Source organism: Buteo buteo, chromosome 1 (assembly GCF_964188355.1).
Source record: "Buteo buteo chromosome 1, bButBut1.hap1.1, whole genome shotgun sequence".
NCBI classification, from domain to species: domain Eukaryota; kingdom Metazoa; phylum Chordata; class Aves; order Accipitriformes; family Accipitridae; genus Buteo; species Buteo buteo.
Window position 1 is genome coordinate 26,938,331 of NC_134171.1, and position 12,933 is coordinate 26,951,263.

Consider the following 12,933-nt stretch of genomic DNA (forward strand, 5'->3'; position numbering starts at 1 on the left):
AGAGCATGAGGCACGCTGAAGCCCCTGTGCAGCCCTGGGCTGGCTGGCATGTTCATGCACAGGCACAAAGAGCATGTGTGCCCAGGGTCTGGTACCTCCTGGGTGGCTGGGCCCCCTGTGCTGCAGTTTGGGCAGTGTTCCTGCATCACCTAAGGTGGTTGCATAGCTCTGTAGCCCCTGTATTTGGATGGGGCTACATCTGTTGACCTTGTAAACCCCAGGTAGCTCTTAGTAGGGTCTCCAGATTTAAAGGCTGGTTAGCTTCAGCACAGTGCTGAGCCTTAGCTGGGTCCATGCATTCAAGCAAGGCAGTACTATGTCTGATGCATATTCCCCGATCGCTAGGATGGGCAGTATAGAGGTGCTTGCCAAAGCCAGTAAGTCCTGCTGGCCTTGAGCTGATTTTGGGTAGCCATGTGTAACATTTGCATTCTCCAGAAATCTGCACCTGCAGGAGCTGTTTGGAGACGTGTGAGCTGACTGGGGCTCTGCAGTCCTTTAAATCAGCTAAATTGCTGGTGGCTTCTTGTTGGCTCTGGAGCTAGTACAGCTGCTTTCATGGCTGGTGAAGCCTGGCCTAATAATCTTGCTGGACTCTACTGGTTCTGCGGTCTAGATATGCATCTCTCTGATCAACCAACTGAACTCTGAGTCCCTCTGTTGAGGAAAGGAAAAAATCGTATTGGCTTTAAATTTACCCTTTTCCTGTATACACTCTCATCAGCTAAGTTTCACCTGAGTCTATATAATGTGGCTTTAAATTGCAAGGATTTTCAGAAATTGCAGGTGAGGAATTGGATGCTTGCTGTTTAAGGGTGCATGAACATCTCAGCCTTATTTGTGACTGTTCTGAGGAAGAGCCATTGGTTATACCTAGGTAAGCTGAATTATAAGGACAGTTTGCTGTTTTCCTCTACAAACAAAAGGTGATCTCAAGTCTGGTTAGGACAGAAGGTAGGGTATAAACTGAAATTTTAGGAATAAATCATCAGTGATAGCTGATTTGTTTCCCCTTTCTTTACCTTCTGCCAACAAATGTGACAAGCTATTTCTGCCATCTTCTCTCCTTCGTTCCAGTTCCTAAGACTTGGCGTGATGCATGTATTCATTTTCCTACCCTTGTTGCTTTGTGCATTCCTAGGGGAGAGAGGATGTAGCAAAAGTATGCCTCAAATACACCTCTAGTGTGTTGACAGTAAAAGAAGAACAGGAATATTTGTCCTGTAGGAGGAGAGATCCTTTATAGTCTGCTGCCCAGAGGAACCAGAACCAAGACATTGTGAAAGAGCTGGGAGAAGGCCTTGCAATGGGAATACCCTGTATTAAAGAAGAGTTCCTTTCTTTCCCTCTTGTTTTAATCATTGATTTTATGCCCATAAACTGGAGGAAATTCTGCTTCTTAAATACTTGTACTACTTTTTTTTTTTCCTCCTAAAGGCTCAGTCTTCACAACTGTAAACAATTACAGCATCCAGACATAATCCACGAATCATGCTTTCCAAATGGTCCTTCAAAGGCATGTTTGCACAACCTCTATAGACTTAATCAACAGTAGTAATTTAAGTTGGCTATTCTGCATAGTCCATCTAAGTTTGCAGCTACCATAGCTTCATAAATAATTGTTCCAGTTCTTGAATTATATCTGGGGTATTCCTTACTGATGGTTGAAAAGGGATGGAAAAGAAATCACTGCCAGACTATTGGGTAGTTCACTGTGCTTTGAATATTTACTATAAAAAATTCCAAACTGGAAATATTCAAGATGACTGACAGTTATGGCCATGCTAGCAGAGACACCAAATGCATGTTTTCAAATCTGAGAAAGAAACAACAGATACATAGTTTGAGTGTCGTGTTGTTTAGTAATTTAGGCAGTTACACTATACATGGTCAAAGTTAAGAATAGGTGCTGATTTACTTAGCATCTTTTTGCACAGATATTTTGGCTGTCTGTAAAATGTACTTGCAGCAAATTGAAAAGTATTGATTTTCTTCCCCTTTTCCTCACTGAAATAATTCTAGACATCTAAATGTGAAAGCTGTCTATTTATTTTTTTACTGGAAGTAAAAACAGTAATGTAGGTTTTCCAACTGGAACGTGCTGGAACTTCATTCAGTACAAAAAGCCAATTAAAAAAAAAATAGGGTTTTTTTGGACTTGAACAGCTTCTTTTAGAAGTATTTGTGAGGAAACCCCAACCTGTACATTAAAGAAGTCCAGTATGTTTTATGCAATGTTGGCATGAAAATGCAAAGCTGTGAGTGGGGGGAAAACGTATGTCAGGTATCATGTAACAGCAGTAAAGAGATTTCTGATGTTTATCAAACCTTGAACACCACAGATTATTAAAACATATTCCTTGGCAGTAAAGAGTAGATATTTAATTTGAAAGGAGAAATGGAATTTGTTGCTTTTTTTGCAGAGGTCGTGAACTGAGCAGGAATGAGTCCTCCTTGGCGGTTTCACTATTTTGCTGTTTGCCTTGGGGAGTAGAGATTTGGTCTGATTTTAACAGCTACTGCCAGGCCCCCAGCCTCCACAGGCAGCTTTCTTGCATCCTTTGAGGCCCACCTACAGCAGTTGTACTTGGACATCGGGATGCAGAGCCCCTCCAACAGCTCCGGCTATGTAGTATCCTGATCCTTGCATAGCGGATTGCCATTTTTGCTGAGAGAAGTCTAAGTGTCGGCCAACTGTTACTATTTGTTGGCTTTAAATGGAAGATAGCTTTGCTTAATATACCAGGCAAAAGAGAACATACCACGTAAAAGAAAGGGGCAAGAAAGTAAAGTTATGTTAATAGTAGCTGCTGCAATTAGAAGTCTAATGAGTCTGCCAGGCAGTGCTCATACATTCACTTTCAGAGGTTTCATGTCAAATTGATGTTAATTTTAGGTACCAGTTTCTTTTGTACATTTACAGTTTGAAACCTTAAAAATACATTATACAAAATTTCAGGTGTTTTCTGGCCTTGGATGTTCAAAGTTTTGTGCTCAGCTAGTTCCACATAGCTGGGTGCAGCAAAAGTTTTCAAATGAGATTCATCATGCACATAGTTTCATTAAAATCCTGTATTTTGGGGGATTGTATGCCTTCAATGAAATCAAGTGCCTGAGTAGGAAGACAGCTGATAAATGACCAGGGGAAAGTAAGAATTGAGGCTATAACTCCAATACAGCTTTGTGTCTATGATTAACTGAGTTCTTGTGTATCAGAAAAGCATTGGGTGTAAATCTCACTATTGGTCATTTCCAGTTACTTTTTTTTTTCCTTGCCATCTGCTTTGGATGTAGTGAGAGGGGAAAACTAGAAACAGTCTGTAGTGATCACTGCAGTATTTTTTCAGATAGTCATCTCTGAACGTGCGTGCAGGTACACTGATAATGCTTTAAGTTACCTATATTGGTTCACAATAGATTATGCTGGTCAGGTAATTAATGACCCTCAGACACACCTTTTCAGGGAGACAAGCTCATGATGCACAGGATTTTCCTAATTTTCCTTCTCCACCAGCCCCACTCCATCCCAAAGGTCCTGTGGGAAGTTGCATCTGATGGTTGCCTGCAGCTGGTTCCCTGAAATAGTCAACACTGCTCTTCCTGGAAAAGAAGGTTATTTTCACAACAGTCAAGTCAAAATATAGAAAGCAGGCACTGGGTAACAGTGCCCTAAGGTATCAGATGTGATCAAAGGGATCCCATGAAGCCTGGAATCTGCAGGCGGAGAAAGGAAGGTGTAGGGTATGTGAAAAAAGGTAGTATATTTTAGTAGACCTGCTAATATAATTAAGGAAAACATGGAAAAAATTTTAGCACATAGATTTGCTTTGCATAGGTAATTTTCATTACCACTGTGGTACAATATCTTACCAGGAACACATATATAAATAGCTTTTGAGAAGCATCTGTTGTGCCATGGCTTAACACACAATTGCCTGTACAGCAGTCAGGAAAGGCAAAGGTTTGTTCAGCAGTGTTTAGTTGTAGTTGATGGCTGTACATAACGTGTAAAAAGCTTGTTTGTGTTGGAGCTTAAGCTATTTGCAGTGTTCTTTGGATTACCCCAGGGGTGTACTTTTTGGGTATATCACTCAGGAGGTAATTCAACTTTATTCATCTATGAATTTCTTTTTTCTTTTTTTTCTCTTTTTTCTTTTTTCTTTTTTCTTTTTTCTTTTTTTTCTTTTTTTTTTCTTTTTTTCTTTTTTTTTTCTTTTTTTTTTCTTTTTTTTTTCTTTTTTTTTCTTTTTTTTTGTGTGTGTGTGTGTGCAGGGTGATAAGCTTTAACGGTACATCTAGTGAAAACTGTACTCTCCCATATTTAATGCTCAAGTTAGTTTTTTCGTCAGTCCCATTGCTTGGACCCCTGTGACTTATACACTGGCTTTGTTTTCACAGTATCTGGTGTAGTAGTTTAGTAGTTCTTATGACTTGTAACTTTAGATTTAAAGTTTATGGGTTTTTTTGTTCACTTGAAGCAGTTTGTTTGAGAAGGCTGCCTTTGAGATCTCCTAAATCTGTAGTCAGACTGTGTACTTTCCTTAATGCTTTATTGTGTCCTGATAATTACACACAAATAAACCAAATGTAGAAAACAGCATGTTCTCCTTAGTTGTGAATTTCTTGCCCATTTTTATATTTTACTGTAGAGCTCAGTTGTGGGGGCAGCAGGCACAGGGGTGAGCTGAGAATGGACAGTGTCCAGTTTCCCCAAGAAGATGTCCTGAGGGCAGTGTTGTGGCACTAACTGTGGTTTTAGGGTTCCTTGAAATCTGTGTTTAGGTTAGTCATACTCTCAGTACACATAATGTGAGCACAAATAAAGGTCAAGTTTGTCTTCATGACCTTTTTTTTCCTCCTTCAGATAGACAGCGCAACTATTGCCAGAAGGATGGGTAAGAAGGGATAAATGCCACAGACACTGAGCTCCGGTTGGACTGAGAACATTGGTGTTGTGATGTTTATTTCATTCTCATCTTTTTTGATAACTCTTTCCCCAGTCTGCTCTGCATTAAGTCTTGTGTTGAGCCACTTCACAGCCCAACCAACAAGGCAGAGCAAGGTAAATAACAGTCCTTTCCATTGCTGCAGAAGGAACCAGGCTTTACTTTTTTGGTGGTGTCTCCCATGTCCTTGTGTTTTTACCCATCTGGCTCTGGATTTGCAAGGTGAATTCCCAGCAGCTTCTAGGAACGCTTAGCCTGCACTTCACTGTGTGTGAGCTTGATTTTAATCCTGTCCTTGAGGAGCTTTATTAATCAAAAATGTGAAAAGTGGGTAACAGAAGTCATGAAACTGAGACCCAAACCCTCACAAGCCCAGCGCTATGATCTAGTACTCTGTAGAGAGGGGATGGCAAGGAGATGTTGTCCTCTTCTTTGGCCATAGTATGGCTGTTACCGTAGGATGTGGCATCCAATAGGCCCCCCCTCTCCAAGATTGGATGACATTTGACATCTGGCTGACATCTGGCTATGATTTCATCAGCACCAGAGCCAGTGAATAGCCTGGAAATGCTTTGGGCTTTTTTCCCTGCCTGCCTATGTTCTGTCTTCATTGCTGTAAACAAAGCCATCTTACCCTGGGTGTATCTTGGGCTTGGCAAATTTGAGGGAATACAGATCATCTGATTGCTCTCTCCTCCAAAGATGTGGAAGTTGACTGAGCCCCCATTTGTTTAAATGTTTTATTTGTGCCTTCAGGGATAATGACTTGATGGAGCAAGGAGAAATATCAGGACCTACTTAACTAATGAAGTCATAGGGTCAGCCTTGTGCTCATACTGTGTGCACCCCTCCCACCCCCCCGTGGTTTGCTTTTGCCTGTTGAATTGAAGGCTGCTCTTGCTCACGTTCTTTCTTATGGTCCCCTCCTATTCTTCTCTTCTCCCTTTCCCTGTTACCCTTCTCCTTTCCTGTCCACAGTTTCTCTTCCCCCCTTTTACATCATACCATGCTGCATGGATTTTAAGCTCATTTTAAAAATTTGCAGAAATAAGATGCATCATCCATGCTGTTCAACACCCAGATTTCACCCTGTACCCAGCATGAAATTTTCACTACCTGCCCAGGACCTGCAGTGTCATTTTATATTCTGAACTCCTTGGATTTGCCTTTCATTATACACAGTATGGCCATTCCTGTTTGGGGATTTTGGTTACAACCATCGTACAAATGATAGTAATACCCTGTGTCGCATAGGAAGCTTATAAACATGGTTCAAATTTGTTATGGGGCAATTATCTTAAAAAGCAAATAATCTGATAGTGAAGGGCAGATTTAGGAAAGCATCAAAGACAGTTTCTTAAGATTGAGTATTGTTGCTGTACTTCTGATTTTCTCAAAAAATTGCAAGCTTTTAATTTTCAACAGTGTGCTTTTTGATATCTAGTGGACAAGTGTACTTATAATTTGATTTGCTTAACACATTTCTTGTATTTTGTGCTTGTTTTTTAGAGCTCCCCCATCAATTCTCATGGCATGATTTTGATTTTTGTTGTTGCTTATTTTCAGTTTATTAATGTAGATCGAACAGGCTCATGTTTTACATGAGACTGATGATTGGAACTATTAGCAAAAGATTTTGTAGGATGCCAAAAATGCTAAGAGCAGCTCTCTGAAAAGATAAATGGAGTATCCTCTTTCCTTTGCCTAGCTTTCCCTCTACACTGTCAGAGGAGGGTAAGTTTTATACTACCAGAGTAGTGTAAAGTAGCAGTATCAAAGTTGTGCACTATCCTCTTGCTCGAGGTAATTGCAATTTTCCGACCCAGTAAGCCTGGTTGGAAGCAGCAAGGATCTAAGCACCTCGGTAGGAATCTGGCACTTCCAGCTAGATCTTTGGGGTCTGGTACTGCACATCTCCTGTCAGTCTTAGACATTATCTGAAGATTGCTTAGAGCCACGTTTGGCGTTTCTGTATCTGAAGATCGCTTAGAGCCACGTTTGGTGTTTCTGAAGATCGCTTAGAGCCACGTTTGGGGTTTCTGGTGTGTTTTGTGTAGCTGCAGCACGGCCCCAGCAGACCCATTTTCCTCACAGACTTTTGAAGGTGTTTTTTGCCTTTTTGTTACGGGAGTGGGGCTGTTGTTTGAGGAGACACATCTTTTCTTTGTTGATTGCCCACAAAGCAGCAGAAAAAGGCTTGGCTTTCTGTGCGGAGGCGGTCTTCGCCGTCTTCCCTGCCGAGCTCTCACAAGGACTGCTTGTCAGGTGTTGCGGCGTGCCGGTGCCGAGCTCTCGCTCTGACAGGAACTGCTTGTCAGGCGTTGCGGCCTGCCGGTGCTCCCGGCAAGCCGGGCCCTTCTCCGGCCGCTATTGCCGCTGCCCTGCCTTCGGAGCGGTGCGGTTTCATCTCCCGCCCGCGGGCGTTATTCCTGCCGTTTAACTCTCGCCACCTCCGTCTGTCTTCTCTGGGCCTACTTCTTGGCCTGGGGGCTCGCCCGCTTCCAGGCGCGGCCGTAATTTTCCTCCTTCGCCCTTGGGCTGCCTTCCGCCCCTGGGGGTGCCGGGAAGGGCGGCTGGGAGGCGGGAGGGCAGCCCCCGCCGGGCGGCGGCCCTGGCGCCTCTCTCGGTGCCGGGGTGGTGTCGGGGCCGCGCTGCCCGCTCTGCAGCTCCGGGGAGGGGGGGGGGGGGACGGGACGGGACGGGGCGGTGGGTGGAGTTTGGGGGTTTGCAGCCCCCGCCGGCGGCAGCTGTGCGGCTCCCGGCCGCGGCGGGCGGCTCTGGCTCCGGCCGCTCCGCAGGTTCGTTGCGCTTCGGGAGGCGAGGATCGGGTCAGGCTGACGGGCGGGTAAGTCCTGCTGGTGCACCTCCCTGGGGCCGGGCTCGCTCTCTTTCTGGTTTTCCCCGTGCGGGGTTTAATTTTCCTTAGGCGAGGCTGTTGCCTGCCAGGCTGCCGTTGGGGTGCGCGCAGCCCCGTCTCCCCTTCCTCTTGTGGTGGGGCTTGCCTTCAGTCGTGGCGGGCTGTCATCCTTCCTCTTCTGGAGATGAAGCATCCTAAATGTCTGAGTGGCTGTGTCCTGACCACGATCGAGTTCCTTCCAAAGCAGCAGGTTTGGAATCTGCCAGAGAAGACAGTGTTTTGTGAAGTGTAGTTTTACTGTATATACAGTAAAGCATACTGTGTAAACAGTAAAACATATATGTAGAGCAAAACATATACAGTAAAGCATAGTGGATAAATAGTAAAACATATATATGTGTGTGTATTTATATATATATATGAAAAGTCCCCAGTCTTTCTCGTAAAACTTCTTTCCTGGTGGACTTGAACTGGATAGTTCAATGTTTCCTTTCCATCTGCTTGTGAATCAGTCAAGATCCATTGCTTTTATATAAATAAATTATCACCACTAATTATTTATATAAAATGGAAAAATAAGGGAATTGGGAAGAAACGTTGAAAGAGTAAACAAAAGGCTTTTGAGAGTCTGTATTGGAAATTGCTCACAAAAGCAGTTTGGGAAAAAAATACATATATATATATATGTATATTTAGAAATCTTCCCATTTATTCTGGAACAGGGAAAATTTCAGCATTCCAGAAATGAAAAAGGCCACCTGTTTGTCTGCAGCTGTCCTGCAAAACTGTGCGGTGCTGCTGGCAACTAATAATATCTCCAACTTGCAGAAGTGGCACGCACTTGGCATTTTATTCAGCGTTCTGTGCAGACATACAGCTTGGCTTGCTTTTGTTTTCCCCGAGTTTATCTGTATATCTCATCCAGGCCATGCAGTAGCACATCTGACAAATGATGGTTCCACAGTGATAAGCCGCTGGTCCGATTTGCAGCGCAAATACAGTGAGAATATTTCGTATACTATTGTGGCAGATGAAAGGAATGGAAGTGGGCCAAATTCAAGCTGTTTGCCATTGCATCTGATCAGCAGATCCTATGGAGAGAATTTGCCTGCTGTGAACATTTGATTCTCGCTAGCTTGAACTGTCTTGTGTGTTGGCAGTGCTACTGTGTGAATTTGCAGTGGCTTTCCAGGGTGTCTGTCCCACACAACTGCCAATTTCGGTGTGGTTTTTTACAGGATTCAGGATTTTGTGCTCCATTTTGTGTGTGGGGAAAATGACTTAATGCTATACAGTGAACAGTTTTTCATGTTTATAACACATGGGTTATCAGTCTTTTAAAAACAGCAAAAAAACCCCAAAACGTTATAAAGGAGCCGCATGTTATTTCTTCCTCCCTCCTTCCACCTTCATCAAGGTGTAACCCCTCTGCCTCCCATTCTCTCTGCATTACCTGCAGGTGGTTGTCCTGGCAAAGTGATTTTGTAGTGGTGAGTCTGTCAAGTTACACACCAGAAAGGATTAAAAGGTGGCAGTGTTGAAATGCAGTTGTGAGAGCAGGAGCAGCTTCCCCTTCCTTCCGATGCATCCTTCTGACTCAGTTCTCACTGAATCAGTTCCCCATGCCTGTGTTTGTTCGTCCCTGCTCCTCCCCGGCCCTTCTTGCTGGCTCGTGGCTGGCTTTGCCCAAGAGTTTGTAATGTTTGGTGTGTTGGTTAACTTTTTGATTCTGAAATTCAGTATAGCAAAACATTTACATTAATAAGTCTTGCATTTCTAATACTTACAAGTAACCAGCGTTGCTTATATTGCTGATCTAAGAGTAACTGTCAGGACTCTGCGTAGGCAAGCAGAAAAGGGTCGGGGTTTAGCCTATCAGTGTATCCTGTGCTTGTGTCCTCTGTCACCACGCTGAAGCATTTGTCTTCTGTAACCAGCCTGTCTAGAGTTTATGTCATTTTATAGATAAAGCATAGGTGAAATTTTATAGCTATCTATGGATTGTAGTTTTATAGATAATAGATTTATAGATATCTATAAATATATTTATAAAGTTTTCTAGATTAAAAAACAGATAAAACTTGCAAAAAAAATTTAGACTGTAATCTGTAAGCTTGCTCTTTCTCTGGGTGTACGAGGGGAAAAAACCCAGAAGAAGACTTCTGATTTAGTATTCATGTGGACTGAAACCGAGAGGAGCCAGCAGTAGACAGTTGCAGGTCCTCTGGGGCTGTAGGAAATGACATGCTGACCAAGTGACCTATCCTCCATCTATTCCAGTTCTGCAACTGCAGCAAGTAACCGCTCAGAGAAAGGCAATATCATCTCCCTTTAATGTATTGAGAAAATTGCGTGTTAGTGCCTTGTAGGGGCTGCCAGAGGGACTGAATTCTGACCATGTGTCTTTTGAGACCGCTGTAAAAGATACTGCCCTGTTAACTGAGGCACGGCAGCTGGCCACGCTGCGATCCTTGCCATTGCAGTGTGACCCATTTGCATGACCTATTTAACTCTGCCAAGTTGTAAGGAGCAGGGCATGCACATTAGGTGGGTATTTTCAGTCCCTTATTTAAGGTAAGCATGTTTTATATATATTGCTGCTTGTAAGCCTTTTTTTTTTTTTTTGAGTTTCTTCATAGCAGCAAAGGAGTGGCACTTTAGAATAGGTGACTACAAAAAATGAGTAGTTAACAGCAAACAAGTATGGAACTGTAATTTCAAAAAACGTAAGCAAAATTTTCTGAGAACTGAAGAAACTAGCACTTGGCTAGTGCAATGTGTCCTAATCCTGAGAGAAAGCTTTGCTGGGAGCTGGGTCTTAATGATAAGACTCCTTTCTCCTTTTAGTGGCTTAGGAGTGTTGTTCTCCAGTGTCTTCATAGAACTAACAAATACGAATTCCAACTGGACTGGAGCAAACCAGGAAAAGTTTAGTTTTGCAGTAGTATGAGATACATTTTGGCTTGGAGATGGGCAGCCTAGGTGGGTTTACCTGAATGTCTGTCACTTGAAACCAATCTGTTTGGTTTGGTTTTTTTTTTTAATCCTTTTAAACAAACTGCCATATTTAGGACCATTGGGAAATAAAACCTATGAGATTGTTACCAAAAGCAAAAACTTCTTTCAGTGCTCACTGATTGCATCTTGTTAGCATGCATCGTTATTCGTGCCCATACATGATACCAGCTTTCTGAGGAATTGTTTGGGTGATGGTGTTAGTGACTGTTGGCAAATGTTATTTTTATGATGACCATCAAAATAAAAGCATGTACAAAAACAGGCATAGGGTTGTGACACTGTTTTTTTTGAGAAGTAGGCATTTGTTCATCAACAGAAGAACTGAGTTTCCAAACTACATGGCTGCCAAATGGCTGATATTTTTGTTACTGCTTATCATAACTTGGATGTGAACTTTTGGCATAGAGATGGGTGCAATTAGTTATCCCTGGAGTTCCCCCCACTTCAGTGGTTTTCTTAATCTATTAGGTTACTGTGTCCTGTATATTTTTATTAGGAAATATTGTTAGGAACTTTGTTTTTTAAAGCTTTTGCATTTTTATTAGACTTACACATCGCTCACCCCACCATTTGGAATTGACCAGAACTATCCTCCATCAAAGCCTAAACACAAGAGTTAACTCACGTTGCAGTTGGAAAAATTATAATGCAAACAATAAGCCAGATGGGGAATTTTACAAGCATCTTTTCATGTCATGAATGATGCTGTCTCTCTGGGTTATGGGCTCTCTGCTGTCTCGACTGCTGTTCCTTCCCCCTGGCTCCCCTCCAGAGCTGTTAAGTTTCAGTCAGGGAGATTTGGACTCCTCTAAATTTCCAAGTCCCTATTTTTTTTGTGGTGTGGCTGGTGACAGCGAGCTTTGTGTGCGAGAGCGTTGGCATGCAGAGAGCCGCAGCGATTAGCATGCTGATCGCTGCGCCCCGGCAGAATAAACAGGGCTGCTCTCGCCGAGCTATGGCCGTGCCACCCAAACAAAGGCCTGGGAGCAGATGTGGGGAGAGCCCTCCTCGCCGGTCCTGCTCTCTCACCCGGGGTGGGCAAGAGCTGATGCTGCCCAGGCTCCTCTGCTTCCCAGTTTTTACCAAAATGGAAGGTCTCTGCCACACGCTGTGGCTCTGCTCCTCTCTAACTCTTCATGTGGCAGCTTACCTCCGGTGGGAGGTTTGAGATGAGAGGCCTCAGAGAATATCAAGCTGTACGTAATATCTTTGCTTGTCCACACATCTACCGTTGCAGTTGCTGATCTAGCAATGTGTATATCTGAAAACTTGTTCTCTACTGACCTTCAAGATTTATCTGCATAAGAAAGATTCACTGGTTCTGTAAAAGGGGGGTGGTGTCCATGCATATGTGTAAGTAAGTATAAAACATATATTAAATGTCTCTGCACACATACAGATATGATCCCCTCGGTGCAAACCCATGTGTCATCACTCGTGTTTGGTTTGAAAGAGACTTGTATCAGTTTGTGCTTAATTTCTCTTAGTTACTGATTTATTTTTTTACACTCTGAAAAGTGTAAATCCTCCATGAAAAGTGTTACAAAATTGGTGTTGTCTCTTCTTCCAGACAGTGGTCACATAAAGCGTAGCTTCAAGCATTTTATTTGGGGAGAAGGCACCTACCTCTTTTCCCAGTGGCTTCTGGCTGCTTAAGGTTGGAGAGGCGAGAGACCGGTTGTATTAACTAGGAGTAACTGGCTTGTTCGTACCGACATGCAAAATGTTTTCTGAACAAACTGCTTGTTTAAATGGTGGTGGGCTGTTTCATATCTACCCTTACCGATCCCTTCAGAAATCAAGCATTTTCTGCCCTGTAACGTGCTGAAGTTGTGTTGGCAGCCTGCAAGCAGTAGGTGGGGAAATTAGCAGGGTTTTTTCAGTTAAAGAAGTTGCCAACATTTGGGGTTGGAAAGAGAGAAGTCAACAAGCTTGTTGCAGTTACATATCTTTAAAAAAAAAAAGTTTCATATTTATCTGGTTTTCAAACAAAACCTATACTGACTTCTTAAATTATGTGACTGGAAATGTCTTTGGTTCTTCATCTAGCTGATGATATGACTATTTGTGAGCTGTTAGGGAGAGATTGGTTCCGTAGGGTTATTTTTTTCA

At 42.9% G+C, this 12,933-nt stretch overlaps 1 protein-coding gene across 3 annotated transcripts in view; it reads left to right on the forward strand.

The window, feature by feature from the left end:
- Positions 1-12,933, forward strand: part of LIMCH1 (LIM and calponin homology domains 1) — a 182,127-nt gene that overhangs the window by 93,434 nt on the left and 75,760 nt on the right. Inside the window, exon 1 of one of the 3 annotated variants that reach the window (XM_075025015.1) lies at positions 7,680-7,791. The exons of the other annotated variants lie outside the window; for them this stretch is intronic. The gene's annotated coding sequence lies outside the window, so the exon portion shown is untranslated. Of the gene's footprint in view, positions 1-7,679; positions 7,792-12,933 lie in introns of those variants that run through there. 3 annotated transcript variants of the gene reach the window in all.